Raw genomic sequence first — 22,560 nt, forward strand, 5'->3', positions numbered from 1 at the left:
TAATAAGCAATCATCACATTAATATTGCCAGTCGTGTAGCATGTCAAATTCATAGATGAGAATATATAAATCAAAATAGGAATGAAATATCAAATCTTTTGTATCATAAGTATATAATCTGACCATACAGCATTGCCATGCAACTATCGATTATTGTATGCAAAAAATATTTAATAGTCGAATAGGTTAATTAACGTTTATAAAAAACCTCATCCCTACTGGGAACTGTTAAAATTATCATTCTCAATTAAGACAAAGCATAATGTCCAACATCGATACAAATATAACAAAGAGGAAAATCTCTGAAAGTGCGTGACCGATTTTAAACATTATTTTACATGCACACAGCTATATTCCAAATTCAAAATTCATTTATTTCAAGTAGGCCTAATATAAACACTTTTGAAAGGTCAGTATTATTATATACTAGCAGTTGCCAACGACTTCGTCCGCGTTTGTTTTTGTTTTTAAATCAGGTTTTTAAGTTGTGTATTCTTGTAACAAAAATCGGATGTAGTTTTTAAATAGAACTTTTCCAATGGAGTTTTGTTTTGGTTTCCTTAATTTTTTTAATATCACGATGATCTTGAAGAATGAAGTTTTTTTCTAAAATAGACGTCGCCTTAGTTACTCCTTATTAAATCAGCTACCTGCCAATAAAAGTCATGTTAAAATCGGTTCAGCTATTTCAGAGATTAGCCGGAACAAACAAGACAGATAATTAAATAAAAATCGGTTTTGGACTCAGTATCGATTATAAAGCATCGCCCGGTCAAAATTTACAAAATAAATTAAATGTTACAATTTTATTATAAGTATTGACATAGATAACAATAATAATAAGGTCAGTAAAGGTATTTGACAGCTAAACGGATCTTCGGGGCACGGTTGGTTCTCAACTTGGGCAAGAACAAGTGACAGTTTTGCACAAATTAAACCGCCTTTGGTACTTGTCAACCACGACTTCACACTGACGAGCTCATGACTAAGGACCCCATATACAATTACCCCGGTTATTCATCGAATAAAATACCAGGGCGTCAGCATAGACGTATACATATTGTCTTAAAACTAAATCCTTTTGCAGAGCGCCTTTTGAAATGAGCTTATAATTTCTTGATTATACTCCGAGGAATCCTTTGGGTTTGAAGCGTAAGCGTAGGTAATAATTCAGTTCCCGGAATATATTCGAGGAATTTAGAACAAAGCACTTACATAAACCTTCCTCGTTTATGGTATCTTTGTAATAATTGTCTTTGTAGGCTTTCTCCGTCTTTCCGCAATTATTACTCTTAATAGCTACAGGTTGCATAGGTCAGGGGAATAACTAATCCTTGCTAATATTACAAATGCAAAAGTGTTTGTTTGTTTGTTCTTAATTCACGCCCTAACTAGGCACCCAATCAACAACAATCAAATTTTTGTCATGCAATTAGTTGAAAGGACAGAGAATAAATGATAAAGGCTACTTTTTATCCCGGGAAAACAAACGGTTTCCACGGGGTTCTGTAAAAAGCCGTTATAAACGTAGACGAAATAAGCGGGCAACTGTTACAAAATGTTATATTTATTTAATACTAGCTTCTGCCCGCGACCTCAACTGCGTGGGCCTCAGAATTGTTTCTAATGCTCGTTGGCCAACAATTTTTAATCCTACCACGGACACTGTTAAAAGAGATCGGAATAGAAAGAACATGTCCTTAGCATAGGTGATATGCATACTAAATTTCAAAGCTGTCTGCCTGCGGCTTAGCTCGTAAATAATTTTCAATCCTCCCTCGGGAATTACTTAAGGAATCGGGATAAAACGTAGCCTATGTTCTTTTCCATGTAAAAGACTACATGCATGCCAAATTTCCTCCAAATCCGTTCAGCGGTTTTTGCGTGATTGAGTAACAAACATTGCGACTTTCACATTTATAATATTAGTAGGATATCTGCCCTGCCTTTGCCGGCAATCTCAATTAATAGCTTAAACTGTTTACGGTATGTCCTTGATTGGTTCGTACCTGAACGCTAAATCGCTTGGAGGGACTACTTCGTCAGTAGGGTATCTAGCCACAGCTAAAGCAGACCAGACATGAGAAGATTAAGAAATTAAAAAAAAACAAAGATAACTTAAGAAACATACGGTTAAACTTAGGGATGGCCAGAACAGTGTACTGAACTCTCAACCTCAAGGTCAACGACCCTGATAATTGTAATTAAAATACAATTAAACATTTTCCAGTCTTCGCACCCGGCATATATTACCCGTTATAGGATTTGTCATTATCTCACGTGGCGTCACGCTAGCTTGGGTTTGTTTGGACAAGGAAATTTGATCGCTTTAAGCTTGGCTCTCTGTGAAATAAGGCTTACCTTTTTGTTCGGATGCGAATAGGCATAATAAAATATGCTGAAAGAGTATGGTTCTTTAAAAGGTGTCAGTGACCTTTTTAATATACTAGCGGTTATCCGCGTTCTCTAGATCACTAAAAGAAATAAAGAATGTCGGAATACTCTTCTTTTGGAGTTGTTGAAAATTATATTTAAACCCTTAATCAAAAAAAAAACAAATATATCTAAATTTGCCGACAGAACTGAAAACTCATAATAATGGAATAATGTTTATTATCGAAACACATTATATAATAAAAACTTAGGATTGCTCATTTACTACTATTTTTACTATTTCTACTTACATAAATAAATTAATTAAATACTCACTATTAATATACTGCCAAGGGATTTTATATTTAATCAATTCAAATAACAATTGACAAAAGCACATTCAAGCAATGCACTGAATACGAAAAAAAACAATTGGTAAACATATTATGGAAATTAAGCTTAATTTGCTATAGTCCGCGAAAAGCAGGAGAATCTGTATGGTATGTATGGAATCTGTCTACAATCCTTATACAACAGATCTTCGCCAATGTAGAGTACATTGCCGATGATATCATGGATTTCCGCAAAGTAACGCCTGCTTCTATCAAATAATTGGTAAACACTAAAAGTAAAACTCATGCACTAAAAAACATAACTTCACTTACTGCTATGACAGAATGTCCGTGACGCGAAATCACAATATTTTGCGTATATGTGTATCTTTTATTTTATATTCTCCAATACATAGTGGTAGTGCCCACTATGCTACGCGTTGCGAGTCGGGCAAAGTACGTCACGAAAATTTTAACGTCATCAGTGACGTGAAGCCAAATTTTTGGGTTTTCCAAACCAAAAATCACTCAGCGCGGCTATAGAAGTTTTTACTTCGAATAGCTATGAAAATTTCCAATCGCCGACTCGGATAGTTTTAGTTATGCCCTAACACTATCCTTAATTAAAACGTCAAACGGCGGTCAATAAACGTTTTAAGACGTCGTAAAATCGACGACGGTATATCAAGTATAGCGGCGACACTTAACTTGATAAGTTGAACGCTTAATTTAACTGTGTCATTAACATTATCCGAGCAATGAGATAGATGGATGCTGCGGTGGATTTATAGTGATTAGAACTTTTGCTATTGATCTTGGGCGAACCTTATCACGGCACAGAGTACATAAAAATTTATTTCTTTCTTATTATTTCATTAACGTACCGAAGCTGCAGTGCTAAATAGAAGCGTGCATTTTTTATCATTATTATCATTGCAATCAATGGACGTCCACTGACACGGGACAGGAGTCACATGATTTTCATTTTGCAAGTTGTGTTAGGGCTGTATCTGATTTCTTTCAGTAAAAACTATGGCAGTGGTTACTCGAAACTATTAGGTTTTCGGTTTCACTGATAAGTCGCAGAGACAGTACATAATGTGCCTCTAAAGCCTGTAAAGTATTATTTCGGTTTTCATTTACACGTTTCATAACTACATCTAATATATTTTCTTATAGTTTGAGTCTCAAGAGAAGACAAGTGTATCGCAAATGCCCTCGTATTCATACAAAATGTATATCTTGAAACTACAGCTTCACTATAATCATTAGCAGTAAATCAAATATGGCATAAGACATACATAAAATTTTATGAGAATTATTATCAAATTAGTAAAAATGCAAATGTATTAACATATATTTTGGCATTTATCAAGCTACAGCTATCAACATGCAAGGTAGTCTTTGGGGACTGCCGAAAGGTGTAAATACTAAGTGATAAATCTATGTACATAAATACACAGTAGTGTGTAAGGCTTAGCTTCTCCTTCCGGGGACAGAGTTCGAGCGTGTAACTTTTTGGAGTTACGTGAGTTTTAATTTAAGCAATTAATTATGACTTGCTGTAACGGTGAAGGAAAACATAGTGAGGAAACCTGCATGCCATAGGCGACGATTCGTTAACACAGGCGAAACTACATAGTCTCCAGCACCGACGCAATGTTGCCTGTTTATCGGTTTTTTACCGGATATACTTCGGTTAGTGTGCTCAGGAACTTAACAATCTAGTTCCTCCTTTCCCGTTCTACCACAGAACAGCGAGACACCGTGAGCGGTGGCATCCTTATGTGGTTGATATTCCATCAACACGCACGAAACGTTTTTTATCCACGTTTCTGATACGTGCCGCTAAGATGTGGGACGCCCTCCCGGCAACTGTGTTTCCTGCCACGTATAATTTGAGTTTCTTCAAGGCTAGAGTGAATAGGCTTTTTCTAGGCAAGCGTGCTCCAACCTTGACCTCATCATTGTTTTCTAACGGGCATGATTGTCGTCAAACGCTGGCCTATCGTTAATAAAAAAAAAAAGAAAGCTAAAAGTTCTCCATAATGTGGTCAAGGGTGTGTGGAGTCCACTAATCCACACATGGCCAGCGTGGTGGACTATAGCCTAAACCCTTCTCATTCTGATAGGAAACCCTGTTAATGGTTTGATGATGATGATGATGATGGTAAAGTCAGTACTCATATAGCTCATGGAAAGTTTTCAACACGCCTAAAGGAGTTTTCACTTCAAATAACTGTAAAAGAGCCTATACTCTAAGAACAATACTTACAATACTTTATTCTGAGCTTATACTCGGTGACTATTGATTTGAGTATCATGCCAATAATAGTACCGAAGATAATATCTTTTCAATGTTGGCACATTCCCTACGGGCAACTTGGCAAAGTTTCCGATACGCTACCTGCCAAACCTAAATCCCGAAGAGTTGACAAATATCAATTTATTACCAAAGTTTTCAAAACAATATTTTCAGTTTTACTTCACTTTTTTATTGCAAAAGTTAACGTCTCGAGTATTATGATTTCAAATTAAAATAATAATTTAGAATAATGAACTTATAATATAAAAATATGTTTATCATTCAACAATTGTACTAAGTTCAATGCGTGAGAGTAGTTTAGTTTGTATTGCTGAAGAGAAATTTATTTATTTATTTAAGAGCACTAACAACATGCATATTACACGTTTTTTAAACATAGCACACACACGAACACATGGACTGATATGCACGTCAATGACAGGTGCACATAGCATTGACAAAGCGTCATATAAACTTAATTTGCAGAAAAATTTAAAAAAAAAAACAATTTTAATTTTTAAAATCACTGTACTCAATTGCGTCATCATCAGCAACCCATTACTGGTCACCACTCTGGCGATGTTCAGACTTTTTTTTTTTCTTTATTTGGTTTACCAACAGCTTTACATTTCAAAAAAACAATTTAAACTAGCTTATGCTGTATGAAGACAAAATGTAAATCTACTTACAGGTAAACACCGCATGCAATAAATAGCGTAAAACTAGCTTACAACTACACAAACAAGATGAAAGTGTATACAGTGTAGGAAGGAAAAAAATAATTAAATTATTATACTTTGCTTAAAGCTAATTCCATTGATCTCCGGAATTCGGCTAGAGAACCACAATGTATATCTACAATATTAAACTTGTTATAAAGTTTACATAACCTAGGGACTGGCGAGTTGGCACCCATAACTGTTGAACGGCGAGGGAAGGTTAAGAGGGTTTTAATAGGGTACCTCGGATATCTCATGGGAACTTTGTAACTAAAGCTCTGTAATAGAGGAGAACAATTATTTTATTATTAAGAATCTTGAATAAAAAAACGAGATCTAGTTTACTTCTACGTATATCCAATGATTCCATATAAAAAAACTTTAGACTTCACATGTCTTTGAGAACTTTATGGAGATTTCTCAGGCATGCAGGTTTCCTCACGATGTTTTCCTTCAACGTTAAAGAGAGTGATATTTAATTCTTAAAACGCACATTACTAAAGGTTAGAGGTGCGTGTCGCGGTTCTAACCCTCTCTCTTCGCGGCCGCATTTAGTAAGCCTACCCTAGTCCTTGGCATCCTAACCCCAAAAACAGTGAGAATATGTGTATAATAGAAAAAAAGAAAACCAAAAGAGAAAAAAGTGTTTATTTGGGAATCAAATATAGAGAATATTTTTTAAATTAAAGAAAGAAAAAAAGTCTATCAAAAATACAAAAAAAAAAAATAGTCTATGGTCACCTACTAACGGAACACTAGAAAAAAAAATGTGCGTGAACCCAAATAGGTCTACACTCAGCATATACTACGCCTTTGGTGGGACTTATCTATCAGGGCTTTAGTAAATAGTACATAGGTATATGCTGAGTGGAGACCTATTTAGGTCCACACACGTTTTTTTTTCTAGTGTTCCGTTAATAGGTGACCATAGACTATTTTTTTTTTTTTTTTTTTTTGATAGACAAAAAAAGGTCTACAAACGACATCGAGGCAAGAGAAGATAACAATTCCTTAATCCGTAAATTAATTACCTTTTAAGAATTTTATTTGCTATCTCTATTTTACCTATTAAACTCACAATACTGATTGCATAGGCCTCATCAATCTATAAAACCTATCTATGATTACCGGCCTGGAACCGGTAGCGCGGGTTCAACTCCCGGCTGAGCAAACTTATCTCGCTTATATCGCGGAATGTAAGGGAACTCGTTGCGTCAGACCGTAAGAGGGAAATAAAATATATATCAAGCAGCTTATAGCTAATGTACGTATTATGTACAAATTAGTTTCGGTCTCACGCTGCGATAATTATTTTGTTTGAATCGGTGCAACAGTATTTGAATGGGAAAAGATTTTTTTTATTAAGTAATGCAGTCTAAGATGGTTGCGAGCTGACCTGTTAGGTAGTATGGAAATACTTCAGCTACGCTTTCGAGGGCCCCGACTTTGAGCCCAGCACTTATTAGGCCAACTTGAAATAAATTGAATTTTTGAGTTTTGCACGCGAACCTCTAACTTTCGGAGTTACGTAAGCATTTTAATATGGCTTTACCATTGAAGGAAAACATAGTGAGGAAATCTAAAAGTTCTCCATAATGTTTTCAAAGGCGCGCGGAGTCTATATTGATTTTTCCATAAGCTTTAAAAATTTTGAACCTAAGAGAATGTATGTATTTATTTATATACGTCTAGGAGGCGATGATAGCCCAGTGCGTAGGAATTCAAAGTCAAGAGTCAAAGTCAAAAATATCTTTATTCAAGTAGGGCTCATAGGTGGCACTTTTGATGCGTAATTAAGAATTACACGGTAGTGAGATGATGGCGATAACCACATTCGTAAACTTAAAACTAAAGCTACGAGGGTTCCAAACGCGTCCTGGTCTAAGAAGAAGCCCACAACAAACTTAGCCGGGTGTTTTTTTTTTTGTTATCACCATCTCACAAAGTTATTTAAAATTTATTAGAAGAGCAACCAGGTATATCGATTCGTAGTCCTTTTTACTATAATAGGACTTTTCCATAAGCTTACGTTTAATACAAACTTTGAACTTCGACTTCACTTTCGGGGGGCCGAGTTCGAATCCCAGCACGCACCTCTATCTTTTCTAAGTTATGTGCGTTTTAACCAATTAAATGTCACTGGTGGAGGAAAACATCGTGAGGAAACTTGCATACCTGAGAGGTCTTCACAATGTTCTCAAAGGCGTACGGAGTCCACCAATCCGCACTGGTCCAGCGTGGTGGACTATGGCCTTAACCCTTTCTCACGGTGGGAGGAGACCCGTGCCCTGTAGTGGGCCCACCTGTCGCTTATTATGTCATCTGCACTTTTGGTGCCGGACAAGATCGCTTTTTAGCGATAAGGCCGCAAATTGTACAACTTACGTTCAGAATGTTATGTCCTTTTTGTACGTTTTCATTAGTGTGCAATAAAGTATACTTAGGTTTACTTACTTAGATACCTTAACGAAAATGTCGCTATCTTATTCTTATAACACAAAAGTGAATAAGGCTATCCTTCTTATATTTCGCATCAAAGGTAGCCAGTAAACACCAGCCGCTAGCGTAGGTATTCATTAACTTAAACACTACCGCAGCCGTTACAGTTTTATTATTGTTATTAATTAACTTTATGAGCACTAATTCGAGACTCTGTTTCAGGTCGGTACACATTCTAACTCTCACTGGCGGACCACTAACACACTCGACCAGTGTGTACGGTAGCCATGACATTGATATTTCACGCTCGCTGTCCTGAAACCGTCGTACGGTTTATGGGGGAACTAGTAGCCACTAAGTCAACTTTACCGTAGTCCACCACACTGGCCCAGTGCGGATTGGTGGACTTTACTTTAAGAACATTATGGAGAACTCTCAGGCATGCAGGTTTCCTCACAATGTTTCCATCACTAGTGACATTTAATTGCTTAAAACGCAAATAACTCTTCAATAAAGTACTCATACAAATATCTGCTACTGTTTGTAGTTACGAGTAGTTCAAGAAAAATAAGTGCACTGTGAGGAATATTGTATGCCCAACCGAACCGAAATTGCGATCAAAATAGAGATAAAGTTGAATATATGTTTAGGTGGAGACAATTCCAATATTTTAAGTTCATACCTATTTTCACTCTCACTGACTTAGAAGTCTAGTCTACAATCAAATCCTTGTAGGGTAACAATGTATTATTTTGAAAGTTCCTTAAATGTTCAGATGTAGATAAGTTTATCTGTATTCAGGTTGACAATATGTATTAAACAAACTAGATACCAAGAATATCATAAGTTGTTGTGTTGTTGTACACGTCCTGTCCTTTTTAGGTTAATTTTAACATTTCTGGTACTAAATAAATATCAAAGAATAGGAAAAGTTAATAAAATTTAATATTTATTCATTCATTACTCATCACATTACTGCCTTAACCCTTTCCCATTCTGGGAGAAGACCCTGTGGTGGCCCGGTAATGGGTTTATATGATGATGATGATGTCGTTTATTGGTTGAAATTTGAAGAATATTTTTCCCCAAGTATATCTAAAGCTGATTTTACTACTCGTAGCTCATACGCATTTTGCGTTGTTCTTAAGACTATGTTCATCTCAGGATGTGATCTCTGTGTCACACTTTAAGATCAACGTGATGGCATAAAAGTTACGCCATATGCATAGGCAATCAGAATTTATGATAAAGATAAAATAATAGTAATTAAGATAAATAACTTTGATGAAAGTACGTTATTTAAGATATAACTGACGTTCATATCAAATTGAGAGGTTTATTATGCATTTTATTAGTCATCCAAGATGATATAGAGCGCGCTTAAGATGATAAACCTAATTAAATTCTTGTTTGGTATTACTAATTAAATAGAAACCTGTTACCAATTCTAAATTATTGTCACTTTATATGTATGCATTTTAAATCTAATTTAAATGTAAAGTAAAGATTGTGTATCTTTTAACACTGTCCAGTTTGTTGGATTTATTGGCATTATGAATGGTTAATTAACTTACACCGGATAAATACGTGAGTCTACTACTATTACAGATCTTTAAAAGGTTTTGACAAAGTATGTCTTGTCGCCAATAATTTTAAATTCAACCGATCATAATATATATATATATATATAAACATTATGTTTCTAATTTTTTTTTTATAGAATCTGAACAGAACAGACAAAATGGTAAAAGTGAAAAAGTAGGTCTATTCATCCGTTTATCTTGCGATAAAAATTATCCCACGTGTGACTCCAAGGTGCCTTCTACTTTTGAAACTTTTGTCACGTTTGGTAACCATGTGAGGTATATCTGTTCAGCCATACATAGCTATAAAAGTTTTTTTATAGACCGTGGGTAAAGTTTTCAGTTGCATTTCCAGAAATCAAACTTCATCATAATTGGTGCAGCGTTGATCAAACACAGGTGACATACATACGAATAAAAGGTTATTTTTAGGTTCCATAAAATAATAACCCATTTTAGTATTTTATCATCGCACCGCAAGACATACGGTGGGTATTGACTATGTTGTCAATATCCCAAACTCGCACGAAGCGATTAGCATCTTATTATCGCGTGGCTGGGGTTTGAAGCGTCCTTCCGAGTTCTAAGTTTCCTAATTCTTACGACCTGGCTGACGCGTCGCATTGGCCACATGCCCTTTCCATCAGGTTAGATTTTGGACAGATTTACAAAACCACGGTCACCCTACTATCTGAGGAAGCAATCTTCGCTGTACCGCCTGTAGATTCGTTGCATTTTGCATGAGCATTAGATATCGAGTGCTCTATTATTCCGCATTTGTTTTGCCTCAATCGTTTTCTTGTATGATAATGTTATTCGCATTTTATATAGAGTGATCATGCCTTATACGTTTCATATTTACCATTGACTGTTATGACGATTTTGTGTTTTTTATTTGTTCTGTTATCTTTTGATATACATATTTTAACCGGTGAAAGCATATTGGTTAGGACTTCGGTTTCACATTCGGAGGCTGAGTTTGAACCGTCACACCACCTCCTAACTTTGTGGTTAAATACGTTTATTTTTCTCAAAAGAAATTACAATTTCACTCAATGAGAATATTTACAACTTATTTTATGTAGGTAATATTAAAAATACAAACAACTTTTTTATTTTTCTATGCATTTTAATTAATGGCGAAGGAAAACACCGTGAGGAAACCTGCATGCCTATAAATTCTCCATAACGTTATCAAAGGCGTGTGACGTCCACCAATCCGTACTTGGTCAGCGTGGTGAATTACGGCCAAAACCCTTTTAATTCTGGAAGGGCACAGCGTCAGATACCACGAACCTCCATGCTGGTAATGTAAAAAGCCAATACATGCTCCTTGGCCAGAAGCGGATATCGAACTATCTATTAGTTGAACATTTTAACAATTATACCAACGAGGCAGGCCCAAGACGTATCGCATGGTTAACTAGGCTTGATGGTTTAAATTTTAGATATCTTAGTGTATATTATGATTAAGTACATAAACGGTTTTGTATGAAATCACTCTATTCAGGTCATTGATGTCCACAGACAGACAAATAAACAGGCGCAATTACTGTTTAAAATTTCATAGTAGACTGTTTTTTTTGAGAGAAAGTGACACACTTTTTAAGACGTAATAACAGTTTAGGAAGGTTTTTGTTTTCAATAAAAAACGAAAAACTTACAATATTGCTGTTAATATTGAAAACGAAAGGTCACTAACTGACTGACTTACTGACTGAATAACTGACTCATTTAACACGAGTTCTCAAAAACCACTGGACCTTAGAAGCTAAAATATTACAATCTTTCGTATTTGCTGCTGCTACGCTCAGAGATATCATCTAACAAAGAATATTTAAAGATTCTCCTCCTAAGACAAACGAACAAATAAACAAATATACTTTAGCATTTATAATACTAAGTTAGGATTATCAGTAACAGCGTATAATTACATAAATATAACAATGTTTAAATAATGCAATGTAAAATGTGTATGCACTATGCACATATCTTTACACAATCGTGAAACATTTTTACACATTATTATGTCATGCGGGCATTTTGTTACATAATTACCTGTACCTAATTATGCTTTAAAAACTAAGGATTCCCGATCTTGAAAGGAAACGTTAATATTTAATTTTTTATGTGACTAAAAATTTACGGTTTTTTTTTGATTTTTCATCGTCGGAAGTTCGGGTGTGAAAGTATGCGTCAGAACTAGCGGCATCTTTTTACTTAACTTTATTTCACTTTAATTTTTTATTCTATTATCGTTAAGTTAGAAATAGTTAGTGTTAAGTTGTAAATTAATATTTATTTATTTATGTATTATTTATTATGTATAAATAAGAGACCTTAAAGTTGCCTAATTCGTCTTTCCAGGGCTATAAAGAATTCGGAGAATAAAAAATAAAATTTATAGCATAAATTAATAAATAATGCACAAAAACATTCATTAACTACATATATCACAGATTACCTACTCTCTAATAACATAATACGCGTGGGCTTTCCTAAATAGACACAAGTAGATACAAGGACAGACAGTACGTAACCCTTTATAATATTAATTATAAATTAAATAATATAAACACTAGATATGTTCAACCACTCTTGATGAAATTTGGAAAATATGTAGCGTGCTTCCCGGAGATGGATATATCTCTAAAATCTCTAAATCCAATTTTTTTAAATAGCTTTTTTTACCTATTTTTGGCTTCACAAGATCATATTATTTTTTACAAAATTTTAGATAGATAGCAATAATTTTAATCGCTGAAGACGTATTTACCCCGGTAAGACTAGCGGTTCACGCGGGATTTGTAAAACCTATTTGTAAAATCGAGGACAAATCGCTTGCATTATTCATAAATTATTAGTTAATATCTTTAAGAACAATTCTCGACTGTTAATATAGGTTTGAAAGAACGAAAATAATCTTTCTGAATAAATTGAGCCACACCTATCTTAGCGATGTTTCTACTTAAATTTGCATACTATTGATTTAGATAAATGTTATGGCCTATTAATGACATTATTTATACAATTTTATTGTATTTTAATGTTGTATTCAACATTAGCATTATTGGCATTATTCCACGCAGACATGCCTTGTTTATTAATTCGTTTACGTACTACTATAAGTTAATATGTGTGTAAATATAAGTTAAGCGGTAGCAAAGGGGGTAGAAGCTCGACTTCACTTCGGGGGGCTGAGTTCGAATCCCAGCACGCACCTCCAACTATTCTAAGTTATGAGCGTTTTAAGTAATTAAAAAAATATTTGCTTCAACTGTGAACGAAAATATCGTGAGGAAACCTGCATGCCCTAGAGTTCTACATAATGTTTTCAAAGGTGTGTAGAGTCCACCAATCCGCACTGGGCCAGCGTGGTGGACTACGGCCTTAATCGCTTCTCATTGTGGGAGGAGACCCGTGTTCAGTAGTGGGCCGGTAATGGGTTGATACGATGATGATTATGATGATAAGTTAATAACTTATTGTGACTTTTATTAAAACTTCACAACTTTTTTTTTTCATTGGCTGGGTATTGTGTGATTTTCAATGTTTATTTAATCGCTATAAGAATGAAGATTGTTAATATTAAATCAGGTTAAAAGATAAACTAACAACCGTTGTACTCTTATTACTTATAGATAAAACGCAACACGCAACAACTGATCTTCATTGCTGCACATATCGGTACTGTAAAAACCCAGTAACTAAGTAGCAAATTCACTAAATGTTTCGTTATACGCCTGAAAATTCCAATTAATGTTAAATTGGGTCAAGAAAATACTATATTTGTGTATAGACTAAATGCAACGCTGGATTTTTAGTGTTACCGCAGGTGTATTGTAAAAACTTTGCAACTCGATTTCATTCGGTATATTTAGCAAATGTAACAAAATTGTACTTCAATATCTCAAAATTTCAGTTAATACTACTTTTACGACCTCCCTGGCGCAACGGTGAGCGCTGTGAATTTAATTAGGACGTCCCGGGTTCTATTCCCGGCAGGAGCAATTTGGGAATTCATAATTTCTAAACTTTCTCTGGTCTGGTCTAGTGGGAGGCTATGGCCGTGGCTAGTTACCACCCTACCGACAACGACGTGCCGCTAAGCGATGTAGTGTTCCGGTTCGATGTCGCATGGAAACCGATTAGGGGTAAGACTACCATACCCCCTAACAGGTCATCATAACTTACCACCAGGTGAGATGGCAGTCAAGGCCTAACTTAGTAGAATAAAAAAAAAATAAGTTAAGAAAGAAATTAAGACAAAAATTATTTTTTGCAGCAATTACATACTATAGGTAATATGCAACTCAGATTTTTGAGCTTCCGCCAAATGTATTCTTTAAATACATCCAACATAGTCACATATTTCCATCAAATGTTTGTGACCGCTTAATTTGAAATAAGGTTAAAAAGATAAAGTGATAATAGTTGCATTGTAGTCTAAAAGTCACAGTTGTTTTTATTTTTACGATTTATCTATGAATATAATTAAAGTTTAAGTGACTGTTATTGCACTGCCTTTAATGATGATCATAATATAAATAAATAAATAAATAAATATACTACGACAATACACACATCGCTACCTAGCCCCAAAGTAAGCGTAGCTTGTGTTATGGGTACTAAAGATAACTGATGAATATTTTAATGAATTATATATACATAAATACTTAGAAAATACATATAAACACCCAGACACTGAAAAACACTTATGCTCATCACAAAAACATTTTCCAGTTGTGGGAATCGAACCCACGGCCTTGGACTCAGAAAGCAGGGTCGCTGCCCACTGCGCCAGTCGTAATATGGTTATCAGATCGATAGAAGAGCTTAAACACAAGTGTTTTTTTCATTACTGTGACTGTCTATTCTTTCGGGAAAAACTGACGGAACTCTAGTGATTATGAAAAGAATTTTAAGGTCAGATAGAAGACTATTACAACAAATGGCATAGGCTACTTTTAATTCTACCCCTGGAGGGGTGAAATGCGGATTGGTTGGAATAAAAGTATGTTTTTAAAGTAAGGGAAATAAATATTTCACCAATGGCCTGTAACAGTCTAATTTTATTTTATTTATTTATTAAGAGCACTAACAACATGCATATTACACGTTTTTTAAACATAGCACACACACACAAAAACATGGACTGATATGCACGTCAATGACAAGTGCACATAGCATTGACAAAGCGTCATTTAAACTTAATTTGACAAAAAAATTAACACAAAATTGAACTCACCGATAAGTGTTCAGTGAGTTTTTTTCTAAAAGCTGTTGGTGAGTCATGGAAGATATCGATGCTAGGTATCTTTTACTGTTATAATAAAGGCCTCTCCTTAAGGGAGGGTTTGCCAATAATCCTCACTGTGCTGGGCAGTCGCATATGTGATCGCAGTAGACAGTGGACGCTGATACCCGTTCTCCGTTATATTCCCTTAATCGCCTCGTATGACACCCGCGGGAAGAGGGGTGTTGACCACTGTATTTTGATTTGCGGTCACCACATATATCCCTATCCCTATACCTACTAATATTATAAATGTCAATGTAAGTTTGTTTGTTACGCTTTCACGCAAAAACTACTTAACCAATCCTCATGAAACTTTGTACACATATTTTTGGAAGTGTTAGAAGTAATATAGGATACTTTTTATCCCGACATTAAGGTCGGTTCCTTTGGGAGAGGGGATGAAAGTGTTTGACGATTGTACACCATAACTCCGACAAATTATAACAGATTTAAATAATTATTTTTGTACTATAGAGGTTATAATTTGTGTTTACTTTTGTCCAAACTTTGTGTAAATCTGATGAATGTAGTTGAGATAGAGGACAGAACTCCTCAGCGCACAGCAGCAAACCTCTCATTTAAGGCTTAGCGATACTGAATACTTTAATTTTTTTTAGAACTACGACTAATTTGAATGCCACATCTAAAAACAAAGTCAAACGCGGACGATGTCGCGGGCAACAGCTAGTATATATATATATATATATATATGTTTTTCACTAGTTGTAACCCTGCCACGCTTCGCTGTTGCACGTGGAATGGTTGAGAAATGAGAAACAAAACAAAGAATACATTACATAATATGTCAGCGAGTGTTTTTCTCTCTTTCGGCAGATGGCGCGGTCACTGGTACATCGATTGTTAAAAAAAAACTGTAGTTTCGCGGTCGCGGATATGTGACTGATAAAAAAAATAGATGAAAACAATACTTGATGCGGATTATATATCATGCTAAAATTTCAGCTCGATCGGTGCAGAACTTTTTGAGTTTTTGAAGCGTACACAAACCAACATAACATTTTTATATATTTTTTTTTTTTTTTTTTTTAAATAAAATAAATATACTACGACAATACACACATCGCCATCTAGCCCCAAAATAAGCGTAGCTTGTTTTATTGGTACTGTGATAGCTAATAATTATTTTTTTATTAATATAATACACATAAATACTTATAATATACAGATAAACACCCAGACACTGAAAAACATTCATGTTCATCACACAAACACTCTCCAGTTGTGGGAATCGAACCCACGGCCTTGGACTCAGAAAACAGGGTCGCTGCCCACTGCGCCACTCGGCCGTCAAATATATATATATATATATATATATAGATAAGTAAAATGAATAAATATTATAAAAGATTTTCCGCAGTTTAAAAATTACCCTTATGAGCATAACTGATGAAAATTTGTAAGGAAAAAAAATACTTATCACATTGTAAACGGACTAAGTCGCAAGAAACCGCTATTTGTTAAAAAAAAACGCCGTATCAAATTAGCACATTTTCACCAAATGTCCCGCTACACGACCAAAAGATATTCGAACGTGATATTAGAGTATATCTTTGTGTACGGAGCGCAAAAGAAATTTCAAAAGTGGCATAAGTATAAAACGATCAAAACATAAATAATCGCGAACGTACCCCGCACTGCAGCTTCCCGCTCCACCGCCGCCGTGCACTCTTTCGTATGACGAGAGTCGACTGATTTCTAAATAATTTAAATACGCGCACGAGATCTCTAATTAAAGCCATTCGGAATTGGGTTTGTATCGCGTGACGTGATTTGTCTTGCTTTTCATAGTCGATTTTATTTTTAATTTCGTGGGCGAGTAACCTAAAAAGATGACAACAGGAAATTTTAAAATGGCCGACAACTTTAGAAATGAAATTAAAATAAATTTATTCGATGAACTTTCGGAGGTATTTTTAAAATTTCATTAAAAAAACATTTTCAACACAACAATCAAGGTTTTTTTTCTGAGCATATTTATTTATTTTTATTTTTCTAGTGCAAAAATATTTTTCAACCAAATATTATAATTATTAAAGAATACAAAGGCCCTACAATAAAGATTTCTCCCAAAAACATACTACTGGAAATCAGCGCTTTAGTAGTGGTCACTAAACCACTGCTACAGCATAACGCTGAGGCGATACTCTGTTTGGGAAAAACAACACCACAGATATGTTAACGTTACATACTATTGTTAGGATTTAAATTTAACTAGCGTTATAATTTCCACTTGTTTGTTATTTTTTTAATTTAATCTTATTTCTGAACGAGACGATCAGTTGTCATTCTCCGATTGGTAGACGTCGGTATACGCATAACGGCGTGAGATTGGGTTTTTTTCTTGGCGGGTTGGATCGTTCTCTGTAGGGTCAGGGATTGTAAACTATAAGTCCATATTGTCATAGTTTCTGGAGTAAATTAATAAAGTGATATTTGCATGGTATATTTATTTGCATCTTTTCGTGGCCTCATCGCTAATTCAATGTTCTAATACTATGTCACTGCCATTATAGCATTATATATTATTTTTTTTTTTAGTTTATTTAATTTTATTTAGTTACCTAATTTTAAGGTCTTTTCTTTTTTTATGTTCTCATTGATATGTTTTTGTGTAGCGTGTATTTTATATGTATATCATTGTATATCTTGTTTTGTTTGTATACCTACCTTTCATTGTAATTTATTAAGTTTATTTTCATTGTAATGGAAGAGAGAAATATTCTGACTCAGGGATAGTATTAAAATGAAGATTTCAGCGATATATTGATACCACTTTGTTTCTTACCTAAATATACTATTTTTATTTTAAAAAAAAAATGTTTTTTATTCTCAAATAAATTATTTTATTATTATTATTATTATTCTTATCACCAATTCGCACTGGGCCAGCGTGGTGGACTACGGCCTTAACCCCTTCTCGTTGTGGGAGGAGACCCGTGCCGCGTAGTGGGCCGAGGTGTGTGTGTGATAACGGGTCGATTTGATGACGATACTTACTATTTTTCAGGTAATTACAGCGTTTGAAATTGTTTCGGCGGGTGGGTGGGTAACTATATCTATCTTTTTTTTAAATATATAACGGACCTAGCAGATAGCCCACCTGATGGTATGTAAACATCCAAGTAACCATCGCCTTAAGTTTAGCTGTAGTTCTAAAAAAAATAAAGTATTTAGTATCGCTAAGCCTTAAATGAGGGGTTTGCTGCTGTCCGCTAAGGAGTTCTGTCCTCTATGTCCAACAAAAATTTAAGCAATAAACTCTATAGCACAAAAACAATTATTTAAATCGGTTATAATTCGTCGGAGTTATGGTATAAAATCATCCAACACTTTCATCCCCTCTCCCAAAGGGACCGAGCTTAATGTCGGGATATAAAGTATCCTATATTACTTCTAACACTTCCAAGAATATGTGTACAAAGTTTCATGAGGATCGGTTAAGTAATTTTTGCGTGAAAGCGTAACAAACAAACTTACATTGACATTTATAATATTAAGTAGGGATATTTCCAGTTGAGTTCAGAAGTGACAGCCTTAAAATGTGAAATAGGTCCGTCAGCATCATCATATCAACCCATTACCGGCCCACTAAAGGACACGGGTCTCCTCCCACCATGACAACAGGTCAGTGGCGTGCATCTCATACATGCACAAAAGCACTGCATACCCAAATTATTTTTAATAAGTCGTATTGGAGGGTAGTTTTTCCATTTTATGCCATGTACCGGCTTTATGCATACCCTGGTCAAAAACCCTGTGCACGCCACTGCAACGGGTTAAGGCCGTAGTACATCACGCTGGCCCAGTACTGATTGGTGGACTCCACACACCTTTAAGATAGACCTTTATAGAGAACTCTCAGGCATGCAGGTTTCCTCGCGATGTTTTCCTTCACCGTTGAAGCTAGTGATATTTTAATTGCTTGAAACGCACATAACTTGGAAATTTTAGAGGTGCGTGCCGGGATTCGAACTCGGCCCCTCGAAAGTGAAGTCGAAGTCCTACCCACTGGGCTATCACCGCTTCATATATAAGAAAGTTGTGTTACACCATTTACAACTCAAGAACGGCTGGACCAATTTTTATGATATTAGATTTTTTGGATTTCTCTTAGACCGGAATATGATATTAAGTATTAAAATACAACATTCATCAAATAAAAATTATCCACGGTATGAAGTTCGACGGGAGCTAGTGGTCCATAAATATGTAAAATTAATCAAAAGTGACATCTGAGTTAGCATAAGTCATTCATTTTATTGATATAGATAAAACTCCTGAAACCCTGATTGGTTGGTAAGGGACAAGGTAAATATTTTCAGAATAGTGAATTAAGGATTTTTTTTCGCTGTAATGTTACTATTTCTCTTAATATAATAATCAAAGAACTCAAAGTTGTCCGTTAAGCAAATTCAAGCAATTATAATCACAAACATTTTTATGGTTAAAAGCATACTACCCTCAGGGCTTTTTTTTCTCAACTCCCGTGTTAAAAGACGGCCGATTGGCGCAGTGGGCAGCGCCCTGCTTTCCGAGTCCAAGGCCGTGGGTTCGATTCCCACAACTGGACAATATTTGTGCGATGAACATGAATGTTTATCAGTGTTTATATGTATAGTATAGGTATTTATGTATTATGTATTATATACGACAATACACACATCCTCATCTAGCCCCAAAGTAAGGGTAGCTTGTGTTATTGGTACTAAGATTACTAATATTTTTTTTGTGAATATTATACATAAATACTTATAATATAAAGATAAACACCCAAGACACTGAAAACATTCGTGTTCATCACTCAAAAATTTTCCTTTTATTCGAACCCTCAGCCTTGACTCAGAAAGCAGGGTCGCTGCCTACCGCGCCAATCGGCTGTCAAAATGTAGCTTTACGATTTGCTTTATATTTTTTGCATACTCGCAATTTATTCTCAGGACCATAATATGTACGCACGGAGCTCGACTTATCTATGCCACGGTTGACTGATTTTATTATTCGAGAAGGAAGAAAAAATATAGCTTCACAGACTAGAAATCGAAAGCTTCCACGGAAGTCAAAAATAACTTGCTTAGCTTGTACGTAAGCCAGATTTTGGAACTCCGATGTTTTTGATAAATCAGCAAAGTTCTTGACCAGTAGGTAATAGTGGCGGGACTAGATTTAGCGCACTATTAAATCGAAAGTGAAAAGTTTTTTTTTATTTTTATAACAGTAATTGACGGACAAAGCAGATGGTCCTCGCAGAGCATGAATTATTGCGCTTTTGAATCGCTACAAAGAGTCTTCGAACTCTAACGGCTGCTTCATCACTTACCATCAGGTGATTGCAGTCAAGTGACAATACACTTATTAAAAAAAACATCTGAATATGTCAAAGCGATATTATCATTTTTTCATTTGTACTCTAACGATAGTAAACCAATATATAAAGTATTTATTACCGTTACCGTTGGTCTAGTGGTGAGTTTAGTTAGTGGGGTTCGAGTCTCAGATCGAACCACAAATTAACAATTTGTGGTAATGAGTTTTCTCAGTATCTGTCAGACCGGAGTTACAAAATTGGCATTGTTTCAGCCCCGTACTTCAAAGACGTTGAGCGATCACTTAAACATGATAATAATCCTAGGGAAGCATAGAGAGAGCTTCAATTCGCCAGCTCTGGGATATAAAAACACGGGGATGAAACCGAAAAAATAACTTATTTCCACGCTCATTCGCTCAAAGCAGAATAACAAGTTCTCAATCGACCCGACTATCGAATGATCCATAGAGAAATGCTATAGACTACTAGAATATCGATAATGACAAATGAAAAACCTACCAGGCTCACAGACAAACAGTAGAAGTAGATACCGACATATAAAGTTTCTTGGCGATATTCCATTTCATTCTTGTAAAAAATAACGTATAAACTTGGTAAGTTAGTGTCAACTTAGTAAGTGCTTAGCAAGCAACTTAGTCTGCCAAGAATTTGTTATTTGTAATACTGATATTGATGCTAGAATAACTTTTGTAGTTGAAATAAAAATTACCATTTTCTTTCGTTAACATAGTACCTAGTTTGTTCTATTTTAAAATGTATTTAACGTAACGTCATTTGTGCGTATTCCCAAGTCGTATTCTACGTTTGAAAATATCCACAATTTGCAGAAGGTTAAATGTAATTTTTCCCACTTGCTCGGAAATTGCTTCATTATTTAAAACAGAAAGGGCAATCAGCTCGTTTCGGAAAGCAACGAAATAACAACCCACAATTTTCATCACGCGCAAATTGGACAATTATAATGTAAAAATTAAACAATGCTTATTATTTAAAGGCTGCATTCGTATTTCTTTCAGTTTAAAAATCGAACAAGACGCGTTCGAGCATTCATAAATGAAAATTTCAAAGAAGTTTCCGTAACTTTTATGTGAATTAAACACTCCTTTCAATTCATGTTAATTTGTTTTCATGTGAGGAAAACATGTAAAAAAAGGAAGTGGGTTTTTTATATGTCTCTGTCGCTAATTGTTTTACGTCAGGCCTGTAGACAGTATTGATCAAATGAGACTTTTTACGGGATATTTTGAATTATTCATAATTTCTTTAAATAACAGAAGTGAGGTTAAGGTGATAATAAATTATTTTTGGCAATAAAAAAAATAAACTACAAGCTAGATATTAGCTGCTCCAACAGTCCTTGGCTTGTCAATATTTCTATGAAATAAGGCATTTTCAGTCTTGTTTGTTTTTTCTAATTTACAGCAATCTTTTCCTTCTTTTCTTTCTATAAAAATCTCAGTTATACTATTGCGAATATTAAAAAAAAAGCCTGCATAAATATTCATCAGAAGCACGCGCTACTTTTCGTATGAGATCGTTTTTTTTCCAGTTTCTTGTATTTATACGGATGAAATAGGGTATGTAAGTAATTCATACTTAAAGCCGATAGCAGTTAAGAAGTCAAGTAATTCATACTTAATGCGCTTTCGATAAATGAAAGGTAATTAATACATACTAAAAGAGGTTTTAATAAATGATAGCCCATCGCAAAAATTACGTTTCACCAGTCAACGAAACCCGCTCATTAGTTGTCGCCATTTTAATGTACAAAAAGCGCAATCACTTACGATTTCAATGGCACAGTAACGGAATCCGATCAACACACAGAACCATGTCACTAACACTGAGCACTGAACACGGGCGCGTGCGTAGCGGACGGGTGCGCGGGCGCAACTGAGTAATTGTATAAATGTACCAACGGACGCAACTTTATTGCAATTTTTCTGACGCGAAGGAAATGGATGGTGTATCTTCCGTACTATAATGTACACCTCGCAGGTCTAGTCGTTCACATGCTCAAATAGGGTCACTATCCGGGTTCTATTACCGGGAAGAGCAACTATTTATGAGTTATTAGGTTTTTCTATCGCTTTTTCTTGATAGAATACCAAGGTATAAGTTAGCATAATGCTAGCATTCATAAATTCAAATTCAAAAATGTTT

General features: G+C 35.1%; 1 protein-coding gene across 2 annotated transcripts in view; it reads right to left on the reverse strand.

Moving 5' to 3' along the window:
* The window catches only part of LOC120629783 (serine proteinase stubble), a 181,982-nt gene extending 159,707 nt beyond the window's left edge, over positions 1 to 22,275 (reverse strand). For both annotated transcript variants that reach the window (XM_039898824.1, XM_039898823.1), the window contains exon 1: positions 22,185 to 22,275. The gene's annotated coding sequence lies outside the window, so the exon portion shown is untranslated. The remainder of the gene's footprint in view (positions 1 to 22,184) is intronic.
* Positions 22,276 to 22,560: the final 285 nt, after the last annotated feature.

Source organism: Pararge aegeria, chromosome 15 (genome assembly GCF_905163445.1).
Source record: "Pararge aegeria chromosome 15, ilParAegt1.1, whole genome shotgun sequence".
Lineage (NCBI taxonomy): Eukaryota > Metazoa > Arthropoda > Insecta > Lepidoptera > Nymphalidae > Pararge > Pararge aegeria.